Below are 19,186 nucleotides of genomic sequence, written 5' to 3' on the forward strand. Positions count from 1 at the left end.
AAATACTCCTAAAAGGACATGGCGACGGCAGAGGAAGAAGAAGGTCGATCCATCGAGAATAGAGAGAGAGGATGAGCACCATTCCTTTTTTTTCTTGTCGGGTAGTACTACGTCACCCTCAAGAAAATCGAATCTGTTGGCGGTGCAGAAAATTCCTGCACGCTGCAGGCTCCCACGCATTTCCCTTGGCTTCGTGGCAAACGACCGCTGCGGGTAAAAGAGCATCAATGCATGCATGGCATGGACTGAATCGAACGTTTTTTCTTTGTATATATGTGCATTTTTTACCGGTAAGGATACTGCTAATTACTAAGTACACACTGATTCTAGACTAGGTTAATACTCGTAATTTATAATCTTTTTGGCAAATTAATTAATTTTTCTTATCGAATCAATAGGTATCAAGGGAGTAATAAGGTACAGTACAGAGTAGCACCATATATACACGCTATAAAATGTCAAGCAATGTAAATAAGGGGGAGTCAATTTAGATTTTTTATTTTATTTTTTGCAAATGAGTCAATTTAGATTTAAAAGAAGCAATTAATCATGTGAAGAAGAAAGACTAGCAGCCTGTTAAAACTAGCCTCCGACAGCCATACACATACCCATACAAGTCTGGATCAAAGCCACCAACAAGTTAGAAGAGTAGTTTCTCAAAAGACAAAAAACAAGTTAGAAGAGTACAAATGCAGCGGCGAGATGACGATGACTGCATGCATGGGTTCGGCGATGGCATATATATGAGTGTGTTTGGTTGATGTCCTCGCCATTGTATGCCTCCCCTGAGCTGTGCCTGGAACCTGCCTGGAGATTGCTTGGATGGCGTCCTGAAAAAAAATACGTGCCCGGCTTGGCCGTGCCTGTACTGTGATTAGCCTGGCCAGTAAAATAAAAAGGTGAAAAAGGAAAGCACTTAGCCCAGGCAGCGTGATTTATCTGGCTCAGGCGTTCCATCCCATATGCCTGGACATGCTTCTGCACCAGCCTGGAGCTAATCTGAGCCAGTAGCTGCAAAGACCTGCTATTTAAAAATTCTAGAAACACTAAACGACATAGCAGCCAGCAAGGACAGGAACCAAACGTCCCCCTACCAGGCACAATTTTCGTTCATTCTAGGCGTCATTCAGGCACAAGTTTTTCTCAGATAGAGCGCCCAGGCCTTCAACCAAACGCACCCTATGTAGGTGCACGCCCTCCTCCACGGATTGCACGGGGTCACATGCAATCTCTCTCTGGGTTTGGTCCATACAAGTTGACAGCAAAGCACGAGCTAGGGTTTGGAGCGAACACCCTGTTTTGAGGCTCCAGCCATGGCCCACACCGAGACGACAGATAGGGGGTCCGTACGAGTACCACCATGCATCATGCCCAAGTCATTGGAGACACCAGCCTACTCGATCGCTGCCCCCCTCCGCCCGCGGTCGAATAAAGAATCAGCCGTGGTAATTGTCTCAGAGGACTTTCGATTTCACTCTAGCACATGGGCACACATCGCCTCTACAAAAAAAAAATTTTGTACAGTACGTTTGGTTGCCTTCCACACTTTTATGCCATATACTATAATAAATTGATCCACCGTACTTGTAGTAAAACATTGGTCAGCAGTCCTAGTAAAACAAAAACATTGGTCAACAGTCCAATCTATGCAGACACATTTGCCAGCCTAGCGTCTGGCTAAGGCCCTATTTAGTTTCAAATAAATCATCAACTTATAAATCGAAAAATGAAAAAAAAGAATTTTTTTACCAAACAGACCCAATTTATAAGTCACCCCAACTTATAAGTCATAAGTTGCTCCATCCCAACTTAAAACTTATAAGTCACCTCCTTTTGCATGAGACCCACCACCTTTACATAAAAAAACAAGATGAGAAGGTGTGCTCAGGTGACTTATAAGTCAGATGACAACCAAACATGCGTGACTTATAAATCATTGGTTTTAAGTCACCTGACTTATAAGTCAGGTGACTTATTGGAACCAAACAGGCCCTAAGCATGTCTACGAGCGACAAGCCAAACATGCCATCCGACCCTGACCACATGTTGCGTTGCGAATATTTATTTATTTTGACCCAACACCGTAGAACGAAATGTTCTACAGTAAATCAATTAAAGTAAATATAGTATAGATATGTTACAGTTCCCCAAGTGAAAGAAGGAACAAAAGCCAGAAAGCTAACCAATGCCTGCTCTAGGAATGAAACCCATGTTTACATATTATGATCTATCCACTGGGCAAATCGAGCGTTGCGAATATTTGGGTATAACATATGTTTTCATTTGCTTTTTGAAAAAACTTAGAACCTCGACATTTAGAGTGTGTTTGGTTCTAAGTCCTGGTTGAAAAATGCCTTGCTTAAAGCCTCCCTGGGAAGTGCCTGGACCGTGTTCTTTTGATGTCCCTGGGGAAATGTATGTTGGCCTGGCCTGGTTCCCAGACCTTGATTAGTCTGAGTTGCTTATTCAAGCACCTCGCTTAGCCTGGGCCAGACGTCTGAAATAGGTAGCCTAGCGTGCAACTGTCGGATATGTCTCATTTAATAATTTACGAGCCCAGGTTATGAACTAAACATCTCCAGTGTAGGCTAGGCTGACCAGGCATGAAAACTCCACCGTATTAGGCAGCTCCCAGGCATGAACTTTTGCTAGGAACGATGTCTAAAACTATCCAAACTGACCCTTAGCGATGCTCGTACTTTGGAATAGGTGTCAACATTCTAGGTACTCCCTAAAAAAATAAAAGACGAGTAAATATATACGCATGTCAACATTCCAAAATTTCATCATTGTTAATACAACAAAAGAATATATCAGTAGTAGACAAGTAAGAATAGTATCTTTGTATTTGTATCTAAAATATTTTATGTGATATATATTTATATAAAATTTATAAATTAAATCTCTCTCTCTCTCTCTCTCTCTCTCTCTCTCTCTAAGTCACCAAGCGACCTTCAACACATCTTCTTCATCTTCATGGCGGCCACCTCCTCGCATGACTCGACCACTACGATCTCCCATCCCTCTTCAAACTCACGGCAATCCTCTGTGACTCTCTCTAAGGATCAATGGGCATGCCGCTCCCGGGCTTCATCTTAGAGTTGCCTGCTCCTTTCAGGCGGTTATTCTCTCCTTGTGCTCTCCCCGGTTCCATGTTTTTTTTCCTCACCCATGGGGAGGACGCGGGCGGTTGAAGTCTTTGAGCCACTGCCTCATTGCCTTATCATCAACGGATGTGCATATCGTACACGTATCCATGAAACTCTTGCGCTCATTAGTTGTTTTTTCATCGTTGCTCACTAGTTGCTGCATGGCTTGGCTTGTACGTGGTTGCCCACGTTCCGGTGATGCCCTCCACCAAATCTGATCAGTACCTCACTAGTCCAGTCCATATTCTCCTTTACACGCTCCTCATGCATCACCGAGCTCCAAGGCCAGTTGCATGCACACCTGCACTCTCTTTGACGAGTTTGGCCACCCGTACGTACACTCCCAGTGTGACGTACGTCGTCGGTCTGTGCTCTCTGCAGCCTTGCTCCTCCCGCGAACGCTCGACAAACGAACAACAGCTTTGCGTCGTCCTGCGCATGTACATGCATGCCCAATATATGCATGATGCATCTACGAGTGAACTAGAGCATGATAATTAAGACATAGGATCCCACCATGCTGCCACTTAAGCCGTCAGAGCCACCGAGCAAATTTGAACATAAGAGAGCGAGGTTGGCAAGTTTATTTTGCTTTATCTATAAAGCAGGGCGAAAGCCTAATTCGACGTTAGCAAGTTTATGGAGGTAAATGTAGCAATAATGCTACACCTACGAACGAGCTTATGAAGACTTACGTAACTTTCCCTCAATAACTCTCTCGCCTCCCTGATTTTAACTGGGTGGGCCCCAGCCACTAATTATAATCCAATAAACTACCATCAAGTCAGTCTTTACGTAAAAATCTCACGTAACTTTACATGGGTCTAGCATCGCTCGTAAATGTAGATTTTGAGTCCGTTCTTTAGTGTACGCGACTAACACACACTACTGGTGCTAAGTTACTGATGGACACGAGTTAACCACCGGAGCACGTGCAATGTTCAATGGATTGCGGATGGCCGTATTTTCTTACTCTTTGTAAAATTCACAATCTGAAATTTAACTCGAGTTTTAAGATCTTACAAATTTATGATATTTTGAATTTATAGACCGTAAAAATAATTTAATAATTTATAAAGTCACTACTATAAAACTATAAAGGTTTATTGTTAAATTCGTCTAAAGCCGCCGAGAACCATGCATGAGCCAACTAATCAACCATATCTGTGTGTCTTATCTTAGTGTACTGTATAAGTCAGTAGTGAGTTTTTTTTAAGTCATTTCTAGTAACTGGACTGCAGTACGCAATTATACTCCAAGGCAGCGAAACCAAATGGGGTGGTACACTACTGCCCCTGTCCGTATCAAGGAAGTCCAGACGGCCCTGCTGTCATGCACGCAAGCATGCATGCACGTGTCGTCTCAACCATACCGGCGTATCGATTAATCATATTTTTTGGATCGTCTTTTTTTTAGGAAAATATTTTGGATCGTCTAAACTGAAAAGTTAAGGAATGGTCGACTTCCTAGTACAGTAGTTCCTAATGGGCCGGGAACTATTTTTGAAAATTAACCCTAGCTAAAGTAGTACAGATGTACTAGAGCAGCAACACGGTGATTCTGAGCAGGATACGCCGCGGCGTCGCCATGCATGTGCGGGGTTCTTTTGTCCTATTCTAGCCCCCCCAAAAACCCCCCTTGATCTGCCCTCTCTCTCTTGAGCCCTTGCAAGACCCGGGATTAGAATCTCGCCGGAGCTCCGCCAACTAGTTCGGCCTCCTCGCGCCCCGCCGTGCGTTCTGACACCCCCGACCCCGTCCCCGACCTGGTATCGGACCTGCATTTTCATACCCCCGCTCCTCTCCCCAGTCCCCCACCTCTTCTTGGCCTCTCCCGAGCCACTATATAAAGCGACACTGGCGCAGTGCCAGAAGCTCAAGACGAGAGACGCACTGACGCCGGAGCTCATTGGGAAGATCGATCCATCGAGGAGAGAGAGGGAGAGGGAGAGAGAGAGGGGGGGAGGGGGAGGGAGAGAGAGATGAGCAGCAGTGGTTCCGGCGGGGTCGATCGGGCGTCCTTGATGTCTGAGAAAGATTGGTTGCTGAAATCTGTTGAGATGTACGACTCCGGCCCCAGCGAGATGGCCATATCTCTGGGGAAGTACATCCGGTGCGGCGGCGCCAGCAAGGTCCGCTGGTTCCGCATGTACCAGGAATTCCCCGACTGGCAGCACCAAAGTAAGCTTTCCGGTCTTCCATGCATTACCATGCAAACCATGTAGAGATCGAGCTCACATACTATACTGGTCTCTCGCACTTGCAGGTGGGTTACTAAGAAACGAATTGCACAAAGATGTTGTGGAAACACCAGTATTGGTGTTTTGCACGCTTATCGTCAAGCCTCGCAGCAGGAACAGCAGGAAGGCTTTGCGAGGAGGGACATGGGAGAACAAAGGACCACATAAACCAAAGGCAGAAAGCTGGCTGTTCGACATGACTAAATTGTACTATCCCAAGGATGGATTCACCGTGATTGAGTATGTTCAGAAAATCGAGGAGGTAGGCAGATGTTTGGCTTGCAATGTTTGCAACTTCGCTCACATGAGTTTTGATTTTATGCTAGCTCTATATGAACGATTTTACACAGAGAAAAGGGTACCAAAAGACTTTTCAGGTGTTGAATCGAAGCTATGTAAAGTTGAATTGAAATGCTATTCAATTTCTTTTAGGAAAAAATAGATGATGTTTTTTTGCATAGACAATAAGGCATCGATCAGAAAGTTTATTTCTTGACACTTCTACTGCAGGATTTCATCCTCAAATTATTTCGATCAGAAAGTTTATTTCTTAACACTTCTACTGCAGGATTTCATCCTCAATATATACTGAAATTATCCATGTTTCTGCATTAGCTCCTTCCATAATGACTGCAGTATTTTGCATCTAACAACATTAGATAAAAAACGGGGTTAACTCATGTATACTATTTTTTCATGAAGTTAGGCAACACATTATTAATTGACCTTTCGTGTGGATTTGTTTTATTAGCCACATGTTGCTATCTGCGTGCTACATCGGAAAGGCTATCCTAATGTCAATCGGGACTTACTGACGTACGCTTGCAAGGTATATATGTTTCCCTTTTCTGTTGAAAATTATTTCCACGTACATGTGCTAAATCAATTTCTGTGTCAAAGGCAAAACTCAGTGGCCAAATTTGTCTCGTTTGGACCATGTGTAGAGCCATGCATGCATGGCTATATAATTTCACGCATATTTCTGTTCGTGCATCGAAATATATAAACCCTACCCACCGTCTTTGGGGCACAGACATTATATGCTAGTGTGTATTGGTTTTCATGGAAGTCAAGCTTCACTAACTTTGACCAAACTTATATAGAAAATTATTTCTATTTCGATACAGAATTTATATCATATGAAAAATGTATTCTGTGATGAATCTGATGGTATTGATTTGGTACTATAGATTTTGGCAATTTTTTCTATAAACTGGTTCGAACTTTTTTATGTTAATTTTGCAGAGTGTTGACCGTAGTGCTCCTCTTCAGGAAATTTTGATGAGCCCATGTACTAATTGGCTTTTTAATGACATCCGGTCGTATGAGACGTCGACCATGGTACATTTCCCTTCAAGTTTCCTTTGCAATGGTAATGCATGTGATATTTGTTGCTCATATGGTATCTGGGAGTAACCTTGGCAATTGCTCTTGATTATGATGTTGCAGAGTGGTGGATTAAATCATACTCCATGGCGAAACTCCATGATTGGTCCATCCTACTCTTTTCATATGAATGACATCATGTCTGTTAAACCCACGGTAAACTTTCTTTGTACTCGTGCAATGATAATGCATGTGACATTTGCTTTCAGATAGTATCAACTAGAAGTAACCTAGGCGGCTGCTCTTTATCTGCAGAGTATTGGATACGCTGATGCTTCTGCTGGAAACTCTATGATGACTCAAGAGAACACTAGTACAATGAATGACAACCCATATGCAGCCATGGTAAACTTCCTTTCTAGTTTTGCCTTTCATCGGTAATACATGTAATTTGTTTCTTCAAATAGTATCAACTAGAAGTAGCCTTGGCGACATTGCACTTTATTTGCGGAGTTTCGCATACACGGCCATGATTCCCCTGTAAACTTTGTGATGAATATGTCTAGCACTTGCGCTGTTAATTGCAATATTATGATATATGTCCAACGCACACTTCCTTTCTAGTTTTTTTTTGAGCAAAATACACTTCCCTTCTAGTTTCCCAATGCAGGTGATAATTTTCTTTTTAATATCAACGAGAAGAGGAAACGACTCCTCTAATGTGCTTAAGCTCATCCAGGAATTCCTACTCGTATCTTGATTCATTTACAGAACTTCAAAATTCCACTATTCATTTGACTTGACAAATTTACTAATATAGCTAGTTTTTATATTTGAGCTTTCTATAAGATCATAATATCGTTAGGGTTGCAGTGATTTTATTATTGATTAAAATGACTTACACATCATTACCTCATGTTTCCAGCTTCCTGAACCGAATGCTCTTGCTGATGAGATGTCAATGCAGAATGATCCCTTCTTTACTTCGCTTTTGAATAACTTGGATCATGACCCCCTCTTTACTTGGTCTTGGAATAACTTGGATCCTATTCCACCCAATCAGTATTCCACGGTACGCTAACTAGCTTCAACTCGGGTTGGGCCAACCAAATCTGGACCATGCATATATCTACATAATAGAGTGGACATTAAATAGGGTACGTAGAATATTGATCTCAATTAGGCACTGCTAGATAGAATGATTGCATAATTGGAAGAGAGAGAAACTGGCAAAGATGTTTGCCTTATCTTAGTATATGATACTCCCTCCGTCTCATAATATAAGAACGTTTTTGATACTACACTAGTATATAAAACGTTCTTATATTATGGGACGAAGGGAGTATTTTGGAAGCAAAAAAAAAAGAATATCTCTTAGACGCAAAAAAAAAATGTGGTATTCTTCTCCACGTACAAGATGTCTTCTCTCAGTCTGTTCTTTAGTTTAATTTTTAACACTCCATAATTTTATAAGCACACACACATTAATTCCAGAGATGGTACTAAGAATAAATCTATTGTACGACATGTTTATTTTATCTTTAGATGACATGAATATAGAGGAAAACAATCAACCATTATAGCCCTTATGTTGCTGTTGCTGTATACAACCAGCTAGAAGATTTAATAAGCTTGTTAACACTGTTCAGTAATAACTTTTAGCAAGTTTGGTCTGTGCTAGCTACTTGTTGATAACCTGCATGCTTACAGCTGTATTCTGTTTAAGATATATAATAATAAAAGCTTGACTTTTTACAGACTGGTGGCAATGAGCCACGGCAACCCGATACTACTTCTGCTTGTGTTAATCATTTGATGGGAACTACATCTGATTATGCTCCAGATGAACATTTTCCAAACCCTATGCCTTGGGAACACAATTCGGCCTTTGAGGTAATATGCCATAGTGTGCTTTGTTGGCCCCATCAATCTATTCTTCTGTCTAACCACAATTGCTAGTTGTATTCAATGGCACAAAATGAATATATGACCCGACTAGAAGAAAATTGATAAGGCTATATGATTTCGCCTTCACTCCAATTTCTGAAATTTCCTTTCCATTGTAGTTGTAGCATTGTTGTTCTTTCGCTTTCATGTATGGAGCTATAATTCAAGTTATTTGTAGCAGAAGGGAAGTATTTGCAGCAGTGAAAAATATTATAGTCTTTTATATTTGCAGGTCGCAATATTTCTGGTTCCAGTTATAATTTTAAATCCTCTGTAGCAATGATAGCATTTCTGTGACCCCGCAAGAGAAAACGACTACACCTGATCTTAGCTTAAACTCAGCTTGTACTAATCAACTTATAAATTACATAAGAAGCGCACAGGATGGTGTGTGTTGCGTAAAAGAGCTAAGCTAGCTTACATTCTTCAAATCACTTTTACCAGTTCGGTTTGTTGCTTGATGGTAACTTGCTTAAATCTGCATTCCATTTAACATAGTATATAATAAAGCTTAACTTTGAACAGGCTGATTACGAGACATTGCTGAAACCCTCTCCGGGCGAGCATCAAGATGGACACTTGTAATTTTCTGAACACAGTTGAACTGTTGAGGTATGTGCTCTACCGTGCTTGTTCACCATCAGCTATTTCTTCTGTCCCAGTTAAGTTACTAATTATTAATTGTTTCTCGGCGCCAAAAATAAATATTAATTACCAGACCAGAAGTAAATTGACAAGCCTATATGATTTGGCGTTACCTCCAGTTTCCAAAAATTGTTTGCATTGTAGTTTCTTGCATTGCTCGATGATGGGCAAGAATTTAAGCATGTTGAGCATATTGCAGGAAACAAGACGAAATGCAGGGAGATTTGAGGCCATTGACGTGTAGAGATGCCGTGAGAACTTCCTTCAAAACAGAATATGGTCAAGAGTGTGATCCCTGGAGTACTTCGTCCTAGAAGTGTATTCCACGTAAAACTATTTAAAGGGCATTGATCATTTGGCATCATCAGTTCTCAGATAGTTCTGTTCGTTGCGATATGCCATATATAGAAGCAACTAAATATGCATATTTTTACGCCATTGTATTCTTAATTATGATATTTTGGATAATTGTTGCACGTCTTGTTCCTTGAACGCCGTTGTATAAAATATTAACTGACAAGTATTCTGCTTTGCTCGTAAACCCTCCATATCCTTGTTTATGATGAATGATTCCTTGTAGATATATGCTACATGAGAAATTGTACCGAAAGAAGCAAGACATGTGAAATAGGGTTGGTAGGAACTAGGAAGGGAGCTGTTTGGGTAGTAAAGAGGATGTCAATGCAGAATCAAACGGCTAATAGAAGGTAGCTGCCATGGGGTTCAACTAACATCTTTCCCATATTCCTTTCTGATGTTCCGGTTATTTTGGAATGAAGGGATTTTTTTTTAGAGTACCGTGTGCTTCATCTATATCTATATCTATACCAATATAAAAAGATCCAAAGAGGCAGATCCAACTGATCTCGGCCATCGAACTAAGTGAGTTATTTACCCAAAACCACCACATTATGGGTTAGGGTAACAGATCAGTACCACATTTGAGTCAAAGCACAAAAAACCACCAACAATGGGGCTAATCTGTAACGCCGAGCACTGATAGTCGAATTTACTCACGAAAACAGCGAAACCGACAGATAGGGCCCACATGTCGGGACGATGTGGCATGCCTATCTGGACAATTTGCTGAGGTGGACGTAGGTCCCATCTGTCATCCTCACGCACCTCCTCCTTCCTCCTCTCTGTCTTTTTTCTCTCTTCAACTAGCGAACACAGAGGACCTCGCCAGTGGCCATGCTCAGGCTGGACCCATGCCTCCGCCGCCATGGTCGGCCGCCACGGTCGTCCCCGCCGGCAGCCCAACGCCTGACGAGACGCCGTGTCCCCCGCCATCAACCTCCTCCTCTCTTCCAGGCCGCTCCGGCGATGCACGCCTCGCCCCGAGCAGCACCACTCGGGTCGGTTGCCTTGCCGGCCGCCGCTCGCTCCGGATGTGGACGCCCGCAACCCCGCTTCCATGGATCTGGTGCCCAGGACCCGTACGACGTCCGCATCGGCCGCCGGAGTCCACACCCCCACAGAGCCCATAGCAGCTCCTCCCCGATCCGCGGTCGCCGCCGGCCACCATTCTCATGGCGAGAGACCACTCCAAGCCCCACCACCTTGTCTGGGAGCACCGGAATGCCTCCCTAAGCACCCCTACCGGAGTTCTTGGACCCGGACGTCCAAAATTGGCCACGCCGCGGTCGTCTTCTTCACGTTCGACCACCAATGTGCCTCGATCTCCTGCTCCGGTGAATCCCTGCACCTCGCAACTAGTCCCTAGGCTTCGACCCGTCCTCTTGATGCCTTCGCCGCCAAACACCGGCAAGCTGCGAGTCCCCAAGCCGTCTTCCTCGCCTCACCATCACTAGTAGAAAACAGGGCTATGGTCCAGGCCGGCTCAGCCCATTAGTCCCGGTTCAGTGTAGAACCGGGACTAATGTGGGCATTGGTCCCGGTTCGTGAGCCCAGGGGGCCGGCCGGGCCACGTGGGCCATTGGTCCCGGTTCGTCTGGACCTTTTGGTCCCGGTTGGTGGGACGAACCGGGACCAATGGGCCTCGCTCCTGGCCCACCACCATTGGTCCCGGTTGGTGGCCTGAACCGGGACCAAAGGCTCCCCTTTAGTCCCGGTTCTTGCCACAAACCGGGACCAATGAGGTGCCTATATATACCCTCGCCCGCGAGCAGAGCACTCCAGTGCTCTGTTTTTCTCTGGCCGGCAAGGGGAGGGGTTTGTGGTGCTCTAGCTCACCTCCTATGCACATGAGGTGTTCGATGGAATGCCCGAGCCACACTACTTAAACTTTCTCCTCTCGAAGCTCGACCTCCAAGCTCCATTTTCCTCGAGATTTGTCTAGATTTAGCGGTCCGTCACGCCCCGTCCCCGTCTTCACCGCCGTCGATCACCCGCGCTGATCTCATCACCGACACCACCGTGGTGAGCCTCTTGTTCTTATCTTCTTTCTGAAAGGAAAAATATTCTTACTTGTCTGTTTAGATAGATACTTGTATCATTTTCTTACATTTATTATTGCATCTTATATAGTGCGATGGTTTTGATATCCGCCCCCGTCGGCCCTCGTCCTGTCTATGATTCGGATTTGGTATGTATATTATCTTCATAACTATTGGTTCATTTATTGTTTATGAAAATTATGCCGACCAACATGACATAGATTTTATTTATCTAGGATGTATGTGAATCGGAAATGCCAACCGACCCTATTGTCGAGAGGTTAAATTTAGTTGAAGAAGAAAACAATTTATTGAAGGAAAAAATAAAAAAAATTGAGGAGGAGAAGATGATATTGGAGTTGCATGTTGCGGATGTCGTCGATGATCACAAGATCAAGATGGATGCAATGCGCTTGAAGATTAGAAAGATTAGAAAATATGCCATTCATACCGAGGCTTGGTATCATTATACCGTTGGATCAATTGTTACCTTGGTTGCGATTATGATCGCATTTGTTTTCGCATTGAAATGTTTTACATAGTTTCAATGTATGGTTTAATTAATTAGATGCTCTGGAGAGCTATATGTTGTTAGATGAGAACTATGTATGCACTTTGGTTTTAATGTGATGATGAACTTCTATTAATTTGGACACTTAATTATATATAATGCACGCAGATGAACCGGCAATGGATGTACGGTGACAGACACACCCGCGAGTATATTAAGGGCGTGCATGAGTTTCTCGATGCGGCTGAGGCAAACAAGCAGAATGGTTTTATGTGTTGTCCATGCACTGAATGTGGGAATACGAGGTCTTACTCTAACCGGAAAATCCTTCACTCCCACCTGCTTTACAAGGGTTTCATGCCACACTACAATGTTTGGACGAGGCACGGAGAAATAGGGGTTATGATGGAAGACGGCGAAGAAGAAGAGTACGATGACAACTATGTGCCCCCTGAATACGGTGATGCTGCAACGGGGGGAGCTGGTGAAGATCAAGAGGAACCAGACGATGTGCCCAATGATGCTGCCACGGGTGAAGCTGCTGAAGATCAAGAGGAACCAGACGATGTGCTCGATGATGATGATCTCCGCCGGGTCATTGTCGATGCAAGGACGCAATGCATTAGTCAAAAGGAGAAGCTGAAGTTCGATCGCATGTTAGAGGATCACAAAAAAGGGTTATACCCCAATTGCGAAGATGGCAACACAAAGCTCGGTACCGTACTGGAATTGCTGCAGTGGAAGGCAGAGAATGCTGTGGCTGACAAAGGATTTGAGAAGCTACTGAAAATATTGAAGAAGAAGCTTCCAAACGATAACGAATTGCCCGACAGTACATACGCAGCAAAGAAGGTCGTATGCCCTCTAGGATTGGAGGTGGAGAAGATACATGCATGCCCTAATGACTGCATCCTCTACCGCGGTGCATACAAGGATCTGAACGCATGCCCGGTATGCGGTGCGTTGCGGTATAAGATCTGACGAGATGACCCTGGTGATGTTGACGGCGAGCCCCTCAGGAAGAGGGTTCCTGCGAAGGTGATGTGGTATGCTCCTATAATACCACGGTTGAAACATCTGTTCAGAAACGAAGAGCATGCCAAGTTGATGCGATGGCACAGTGAGAATCGAAAGAAAGATGGGAAGTTGAGAGCACCTGCTGACGGGTCGCAGTGGAGAAAAATCGAGAGAAAGTACTGGGATGAGTTTGCAAAGGACCCAAGGAATGTATGGTTTGCTTTAAGCGCGGATGGCATTAATCCTTTCGGGGAGCAGAGCAGCAATCACAGCACCTGGCCCGTGACTCTATGTATGTATAACCTTCCTCCTTGGATGTGCATGAAGCGGAAGTTCATTATGATGCCAGTTCTCATCCAAGGCCCTAAGCAACCCGGCAACGAAATTGATGTGTACCTAAGGCCATTAGTTGAAGAACTTTTACAGCTGTGGAATGAAAACGGTGTACGTACGTGGGATGAGCACAGACAGGAGGAATTTAACCTTAAGGCGTTGCTGTTCGTGACCATCAACGATTGGCCCGCTCTCAGTAACCTTTCAGGACAGACAAACAAAGGATACCACGCATGCACGCACTGTTTAGATGACACTGAAAGTATATACCTGGAAAAATGCAGGAAGAATGTGTACCTGGGCCATCGTCGATTTCTTTCGACCAACCATCAATGTCGAAAGAAAGGCAAGCATTTCAAAGGCGAGGCAGATCACCGGAAGAAGCCCGCCATGCGCACCGGTGTTCACGTGCTTGCTATGGTCAATGATTTACACTACGTAATCTTTGGAAAGGGTCCCGGTGGACTAGCTGTTCCGAATGACGCTGAGGGACACGCACCCATGTGGAAGAAGAAATCTATATTTTGGGACCTACCCTACTGGAAAGACCTAGAGGTCCGCTCCTCAATCGACGTGATGCACGTGACGAAGAACCTTTGCGTGAACCTGCTAGGATTCTTGGGCGTGTATGGGAAGACAAAAGATACACCCGAGACACGAGAGGACCTGCAACGTTTGCACGAAAAAGACGGCATGCCTCCGAAGCAGTATAAAGGTCCTGCCAGCTACGCTCTTACGAAAGAAGAGAAAGAAATCTTCTTTGAATGCCTGCTCAGTATGAAGGTCACGACTGGCTTCTCGTCGAATATAAAGGGAATAATAAATATGCCAGAGAAAAAGTTTCAGAACCTAAAGTCTCATGACTGCCACGTGATTATGACGCAACTGCTTCCGGTTGCATTGAGGGGGCTTCTACCGGAAAACGTTCGATTAGCCATTGTGAAGCTATGTGCATTCCTCAATGCAATCTCTCAGAAGGTGATCGATCCAGAAATTGTACCAAGGCTAAGGAGTGATGTGGCGCAATGTCTTGTCAGTTTCGAGCTGGTGTTCCCACCATCCTTCTTCAATATCATGACGCACGTCCTAGTTCATCTAGTCGACGAGATTGTCATCCTGGGGCCCGTATTTCTACACAATATGTTCCCTTTTGAGAGGTTCATGGGAGTCCTAAAGAAATATCTCCGTAACCGCGCTAGGCCAGAAGGAAGCATCTCCATGGGCCATCAAACAGAGGATGTTATCGGGTTTTGTGTTGACTTCATTCCTGGCCTTAACAAGATAGGTCTCCCTAAATCGCGGTATGAGGGGAGACTGACTGGAAAAGGCACTCTGGGAAGAGACTCAATAATATGCAGGGACAGATATTCTTGGTCTCAAGCACACTACACAGTTCTACAGAACTCTACCTTGGTGACCCCGTATGTCGATGAACACAAGAACAGTCTGCGCTCCAAACACCCGGAGCAGTGCGACGACTGGATTACATGTGAACACATCAGGACTTTCAGCAGTTGGTTGGAAACACGTCTCAGAGGTGACAACACTGTTTGTGATGAGCTGTACTTGTTGTCCAGGGGACCATCTTTGACTGTATTGACTTACAAAGGATACGAGATAAATGAGAATACATTTTACACGATCGCCCAAGATCAAAAGAGCACCAACCAAAACAGCGGTGTCCGCTTTGATGCAGCAACCGAGAGCGGAAAGGACACATATTATGGTTACATAGTGGACATGTGGGAACTTGACTACGGACCTGATTTTAAGGTCCCTTTGTTTAAGTGCAAATGGGTCAATCTGTTAGGCGGCGGGGTACAGGTAGACCCACAGTACGGAATGACAACAGTGGATCTGAAAAATCTTGGGTACAGTGACGAACCGTTCGTCCTAGCCAATGATGTGGCACAGGTTATCTATGTGAAGGACATGTCTACCAAACCGAGAAAAAGAAAAGATAAGGAAGCGAATATATCATACGACGAGCCAAAGTGCCACATAGTTCTTTCAGGAAAAAGGGACATCCTGGGAGTGGACGGCAAGACAGACATGTCTGAAGATTATGAAAAGTTTCATGAAATTCCTCCCTTCAATGTCAAGGCTGACCCAAGCATCCTGATAAACAATGAAGATTATCCATGGTTACGGCGCAATAAGCAAATGACACAAGCGAAGAAAAAGTGAAGACTTTCTCCCGCAATAAGCAAATGCTATGTGGGTGAAATTATGATACCATCCCAACTTTCAACTTTTTCAGAGTTCATTTGAAATGCTTTTATGTCTTATGGTTCGAAACTTTGATACTTCGAAAGTGATTGTCCATTTTGTACACAAAGTGCATCAAGTTTTTGTCGTAACCCTCTCTACTTTTTGGAACATGCTATGTGGGTGAAATGATGAGACCATGCCAACTTTCAACCTTTTCAGAGTTCATTTTGAAATGCTTTCCAATTTCAGAGTCATTTAGCTCAAAGAATGAATTAATAGCAAACAGAATGAACTACAAAACTTTTATGAAAATAAAAACAATCAATTAAAATATTATGTTATGATCAACTAAAATAAAACTATAATATTCTTCAATAGCAAAAAGAATATAATTTGTGTGACCTAAAATCAAACTATAATTTGTGTGACCTAAAATAAAAAATAAATAGCAAAGAAGAAAAAAATAAATAGAAAAAAAATTCTAATTTTATAGTAAAGTTATTCATAAACTAGTGATTCACACAAATTTTTAAAAATTCAAATTTAAACTATTTAAAATTTAAAACTAATGGCACTAACAGAAAGTTTATAATTTTTGTGACCTAAAAGCAAAAAGAAATCACTAAAAAACTGTAAGTATTTAGTTGTAAGTAGAAATAAAAAATAAATAGAAAAAATTCTAATTTTATAGTAAAGTTATTCATAAACTAGTGATTCACACAAATTTTTAAAAATTCAAATTTAAACTATTTAAAATTTAAAACTAATGGCACTAACAGAAAGTTTATAATTTTTGTGACCTAAAAGCAAAAAGAAATCACTAAAAAACTGTAAGTATTTAGTTGTAAGTAGAAATAAAAAATAAATAGAAAAAATTCTAATTTTATAGTAAAGTTATTCATAAACTAGTGATTCACACAAATTTTTAAAAATTCAAATTTAAACTATTTAAAATTTAAAACTAATGACACTAACAGAAAGTTTATAATTTTTGTGACCTAAAAGCAAAAAGAAATAAAAAATAAAAAAACAAAAAAATGTAGAAATAAAAAAGAAAAAACCAAAAAAAATGCATTCAGGCCCGCAGAAGGCCCAATAGGCCCACAGGCAAAGCGGTGTCAAATTAGGCCCATAGGCCTGCAGTTCAGAGGAGTTCGAGAGGGAGGAGGCAGCAGAGCTTATAAACTGGTGTTGGGCGCTGTCAACTAGCGATGTGGGACTAAACTTTTGGGCGCGGGGCGCACAAGGGCATTGGTCCCGGTTGGTGGCACCAACCGGGACTAAAGGTGGCATTGGTCCCGGTTGGTGGCACCAACCGTGACCATTGCCCCCCTTTAGTCCCGGTTGGTGCCACCAATCGGGACCAATGGCCTTCGCTTCCCGCCCTTTGGGCTGCCGAAAAGAGGCCTTTGGTCCCGGTTGGTGGCACCAACCGGGACTAAAGGGGGGCAATGGTCACGGTTGGTGCCACCAACCGGGACCAATGCTCCGTCTATATAAGCCAAACTTGTGAAAATTTGGTACAGTTTCTTCGATCGCCGCCAGGCTGCCCCTCTGCTCGCCTCGCCGTCGCCGCCGTTGCCCCTACCCCGCCCCGAGCGCGCCCTGCCTCGCCGTCGTCGCCGACCCCGAGCCGCCCCGCCGTCGCCCTCGCCCTCGCCCTCGAGCTCCGCCGTCCCCGAGCCCCCGAGCTCCTGCCCCGCCCGCCCGACGCCGCCCGCCCCCATCGTCGCCGTCGCCAGGCTGCCCCGACGCCGCCCGCCAACATCGTCGCCGTCGCCCGCGCCCATCGTCGCCGCCGCCCGCCCCCATCGTCGCCGTCTCCCGCCTCGGCCCGCCCCCGTCATTGTCGCCCTTGTCCCTGCCCCGACGCGCACCGCCCCGTCCCGCCCTCGCCGTCGCCCGCTCCGGCCGGCCCCTTGCCCGACGCCCGCCGCCCCGGCCCGCCGTCGCCGTCGCCCGCGTCTCCTCTGGTCCGGCCGGCGCCCTAGCTAGCATTTTTTTTCATATATATGCTTTTTTTCATATATATATATATATATGCTTGTTTTTTATATATATGTATACATATGTTCTCTGTGTATATATCTATGTTCATTTATATATGCAAAAGATTAGGATTAGAAGAGGGAGAAGAATATTAGAATTTTTTATATATATGTATACATATGTTCTCTGTGTATATATCTATGTTCATGTATATATGCAAAAGATTAGGATTAGAAAAATTAGGATTTTTTTTCTGTTCATAGATTTTTTTTGGTGAACAAATGAATTAGAAGAGGGAGAAGAAGAGGGGGTCGAGGGTCGTCGAACATGAGAGGAGGAAGAGGATAAAAAAAGAAGAGGAATAAGAAAAGAAAAAAGAGGAGAAGAAAGAATAGAGGAGACGATCTTCTCCTCTATTCTTTCTTCTCCTCTTTTTTTCTTCTTCTTCCTCTTTTTTTATCGGTAACGAGGGTCGTCGAGGGTCGCCGAGCGGTAGAGAGGAAGAAGAGGATAAAATAGAAGAGGAAGAAAAAAAAAGAGAGGGGTCGACGGTCGCCTAGGGGTCGAGGGTCGAGAGGGGGTCTAGGGTCGCCGAGAGGGGAGAGGAAGACGAGGAGAAATAAATAAGAAGAAGAAAAAAGAAGAAAAAGAAGAGGAGAAGAAGAGAAAATAGAATATATTCTATTTTCTCTTCTTCTCCACTATTCCTTTCTTCTTCTCCTCTTCTTTTTCTTATTTTTTTTCTTCGACACGTGGGGGGGGGGTCGAGAACGTCGGACATTCATGAGAGAGGCGAGGAAGAAGGGGAAGAAGAGGGAGAAGAAGAGGAGAGGAAGAAGAGGAAGTCTTCTCCTCTATTCTTTCTTTTCTTCTTTTTTCTTCTTCTTCTTCCTCTTTATTTTATCGGGAACGAGGGTCATCGAGAGGTCGAGGAGCGGTAGAGGAGAAACCCTAAATAGAAAGTATCGTCGGTGTGAGATACATGTACCGTCGGTGTCGGACACTACACCCACATCCCACAAGTGGCGCGGGCTTCGACGCCCACGTCACTTGTGGGACGTGGATGTAGTGTCCGACACCGAAGGCCACATGTATCTCACACCCACGATACTTGCTAGCTATTTAGGGTTTCCTCTACCGAAAAGAAGAGGAGAAATAAATAAGAAGAATAAGAAAAGAAAAAAAAAGAGGAGAAGAAGAAAGGAATAGTGGAGAAAAGAGAAAATAGAATATCCATGCCTTCATCATTAGACGGAAGTAACCAGGGCATGTTGGTACGAAGTTCTGCAAAGTTATTCTGGAATGGAGTCCCGGATAGAATAATCCGCTTTTTGGTACGAATTCAGCAAAGGCCTTCCAAATAGCGATATTCGGAAGGCTCTTGCTGAACTTTGTACCAAAAAGCGAATTATCCTATCTG

The sequence above is a fragment of the Triticum urartu genome, chromosome 2 (genome assembly GCF_003073215.2).
Source record: "Triticum urartu cultivar G1812 chromosome 2, Tu2.1, whole genome shotgun sequence".
NCBI lineage: Eukaryota > Viridiplantae > Streptophyta > Magnoliopsida > Poales > Poaceae > Triticum > Triticum urartu.